The sequence below is a fragment of the Octopus bimaculoides genome, chromosome 4 (genome assembly GCF_001194135.2).
Source record: "Octopus bimaculoides isolate UCB-OBI-ISO-001 chromosome 4, ASM119413v2, whole genome shotgun sequence".
Lineage (NCBI taxonomy): Eukaryota > Metazoa > Mollusca > Cephalopoda > Octopoda > Octopodidae > Octopus > Octopus bimaculoides.
In genome coordinates this window covers 96,116,651-96,120,651 of record NC_068984.1, presented here as the reverse complement: position 1 = coordinate 96,120,651, position 4,001 = coordinate 96,116,651, and positions in this window count along the sequence as shown.

Below are 4,001 nucleotides of genomic sequence, written 5' to 3'. Positions count from 1 at the left end.
CGTGGCCTTTTTTTTTATTTTAATGTGCATCAAATGACATTCATTGTTCTTTTCCTTGTCAAATGAACTGGACACAAACAGAAACTTTCAGTAGTGACATTCTACAATGGCATTAAAAATGGTATGGACACTGCTGACAAAACAAAATGTGCTGCTACGCCTTGCTCCAGACACACGGACTCCTTGCACCGCCAATCGGACTCGGTTTTCCTGTTACAATGTTTTGGGCTCCAAGCCGCACATTGACACGAAAACTCAAATCCTGACTTTGCACGCAGGGCAGGACACCTTTTCCAAGAACGTAGGACACTTTCACTATTCTCATCAGAACTTGATAACTTTTATTCTGACTTGGAGTCAAGATCAACTTCCTCAATCAATTCTTCTTCGGATTCAGAATCACTGAACTCATTCTCAAAGAAAAATCTGAATCACTTTCCAGCAATTCTAGCACACGTTGTGATGTCATTTTTGAACCTGAGAAAGTAAAAAGTAAAAGTAAAATAATCTAACATTCAGAGTCTAAATGAGTCAAAATAACAGATACATAAATAGTAGCTCACTGGAGAACAAGTGACAGAAAAAATTTTTCCAATTTACCACTAATTTTACCTCTCAGAGAGGCAACTAGAGGAAAGGATAGACAATTTCGACAAACGGCGCAAAAATCAGAACGAAAATGTACCTTCATGAGTCAAAATGATCCATTTCGACCCGACGAAGGTTAAATGCAGGAAAAATTAGTAGTGTTTCAGATAGATGCCTTGCGCTATTTCCTATTTCACCAAAATCAACTTCACATAATTGACTAATGCACTTTAATCAAAATTGCTGGCCTCTGCCAAAATTTTTAACAATTATTATTATCATTATTATTATTACTATTATTATTATTATTATTATTGCTGTGGTTATTAAGGTAGGCACACTGAGAGCCACAGATGTACAAGCAAGGAGCTTCAGTCAATTATATAGAATTAATTGCACCACTATTATCGATACGCAGAATTTGAACACAGTATATAAAGGCATGCAAGTAAATAGTTATAGGACGTTTCTTCGAACATTATAGTGATTCTTCCACTCTTTATCATCTGAGGTTGATAAATTTAATCTTATCTACACTGACCAGCCACTGCTCTACCAATTCTACTCACTATTATTTCACCAAGAAATTTTAGCCATCTCAACCGCTAACGGTGATTAATTACAAATCTAATCTTCCCGTCACTAGTCTGCCAACTCTGTTCAGTATTATTTAACCAAAACTAATCGTATTCTGTTAAGTAAAGGATGTAAAGAGAACCCATTTAAACCGAAGTAAAATTATTAATCAGTCACCAGAGAGTAGAATGTAGGCAAGTGGAGGAAATTGGCAGAGTGAAATAAAGACATTTAACTAGTAAGTGGTAACAATAAAGTTGGCACCCCCCACACACACAGTCTCTCTCTCTCTCTCTCTCTCTCTCTCTCTCTCTCTCTCTCTCTCTCTCTCTCTCTCTCTCTCTCTCTTTCTCTCATACGCACGCAGATTAATTATACACTTTTTTCGCGCACTTTCTGTCTTTTCCTTGCTTTCTCTCTTTCTCTCGCACAGACTCACATACTCTCGCCTTCTTTCTTACACATCCACACGCACACGCGCGCATACACACACACACACACACACACACACACACACACACACAGAACACGCACCCACATACACACATTCTCTCTTTCTCTCAGTGACAAATTTCTACAGTCTTCAATAAGGTCTAACTATTAAATTAGATTAACCGACTTCCCTTGCTTCTCTCCCAAGTCCTGGGGAAATTAGGACGACATATGGTTGAATGAAGAAATACTTGCTACTTCGCTGAAATATTCAATGACTTGTAGGCAAGAATTCTAATTCTGGTTTTACAGTTTCCTCAGCTACAATTTTCATTTTTCGCTTTCGTCATTATCACAAATTTTCAATATCGTAAACTAGAACTTGAATTGTATATTCTTCTTGCTCTAAGCAGATGACTACATTTTCACAGAAAACAACTACAGTATCTTGTTTATTACTGCTTTTATATTATTCAATATTACTATGCAGATGACGTACTATTAGTTGTTGACAATATGATATATAGGATAAAACATATTATCGGTCATATGTTGCTGAATATTATTGTATAGACGAGAGAATATTCATAAAAACCGAGGAATACAGAATCAAGTATGACCTATAATGATAGTGCGCTATATATGGACGCAATATTTAAGAAGTTCGCTTCGCAATTACGAGGCCCCGGGTTTCATCACATTACATGTCATCTTGGGAAAGTAGCTTCTTCTATTGAACTAAGTTGACCCAAGAAGATGAAATTAGGTAAAAGGAAATTGCGGAGAAGTTCATTGGATGGAATGTAACTTATATTGAAAGGTACAGCCCTGTCACACACTGTATCACGATGATTCTGTCAGAAAATTACGTTAATGTTACCTGTCTCTGGAATACTCAACCACTTCAACACTAATTCATTGAGCTGGCAATTCAGACCCAAACCTACAATACAAACTGCCATGAGGTATTTGTGTATTTTCCTGTTCTAAATTGTAATTATGTGTGTGTGGATTTTGTCTTTCAACTCTCCAGGATCTAAATCCTTTGAACAAACTCTGAGACTCGTCCCTCAATGTTCTATAACACACTGCCAAGGCAACCCTTGAGACAACTACACGTCGCACTACCGACTGGTCTTATGAATTGGCCGAGGTCATACAACTTCTCTCTTCAAGAAGAACAAGTTGCACGATGCTGTTCTAGCAAATCCAAACTCTGCAACCCTGCGCCAAAAAGGAAGGATACTTGTGACACTGCACAACATGTCATCAGGAATACACAAAACAATTAGTGGCTTCGAAAAACGCTAGAAATTCAACGTTTTGCAGACGAGAACAACACCTATGAATTCTACAACTCGGTTAAGAGGACCTTCGGTTCATACAGAAAGGTGACTGTACCAGTGGACTGTACCAGTGACTGTACCAGTGGACTGTACCAGTGGACTTTCTTTCCGGGAATTTTTTATTTACAATATTAACTAACCATGATGTTTTCCTCCCTCCAATTGTAGAGAGTTTATGAGCCTCCAGCCATATGAGTCTAAGTGCTTTATTGGTGCGAAAGCAATGGTCACTCTCAACATTACATACTTAATGAGTGTTGTTAAACGCTTTTAAGCTTCGGTATTTCATCCAGGGAAATCCCCTTTAAAAATATATAGTTGAAAAAACATAGTATACTTAAAGACCAGGCGAAACGAATTGTTTCGATTGTAATCCCTTGGAGTACGAAGTGTGGGGCGCAACTGAGAACGACATCAACCCGCTGCATGCAAAATGAAGGCCGAGTTGGTGACCAAGGTCAAGGAGGAGTTTGAAGATCTTCCCAGGGACAAATGAGGAATGCATACACCAGGTTCCGTAGTCGTGTTGAGGTCGTGGTGGGAGCTGGGGGCGGCTACTTTGAGTAAGTTGTAATCTTCTAGGCATAATCTAGTTGCTATTGATGTTTTTAAAATACTTTATATTTTTAGATGGGATATTGTTTTCTTTATAGATAGATAGATAGATAGATAGATAGATAGATAGATAGATAGATAGATAGATAAACAAACATACACACATACACACATACACGCGCACAATTGCTGAGTATACCGTTGTTACCGAGTAATTTTCACAATGGTGTACCTTGACGGACTTTCGGAATAGCACACCTACATAAGTTGCATTTTCTCCGTTTTAATGGGGATTTCCAATTTTGTTTTTCACCACACCCATACAGATGATGGGAAGAAGCTTTATATGAAATTCTTTTTATTTTAAATTTAGGAATTTTTTCAAAACACTCTTCCCCACTCAGTACCGATTTTGGCCATTTGGAAATCGGCTATCACCATTACAGTCTCCACTTTCCTTATTTTCAAGCAGAAAATGAAACGTAATTTAAAAACATTAGTGAA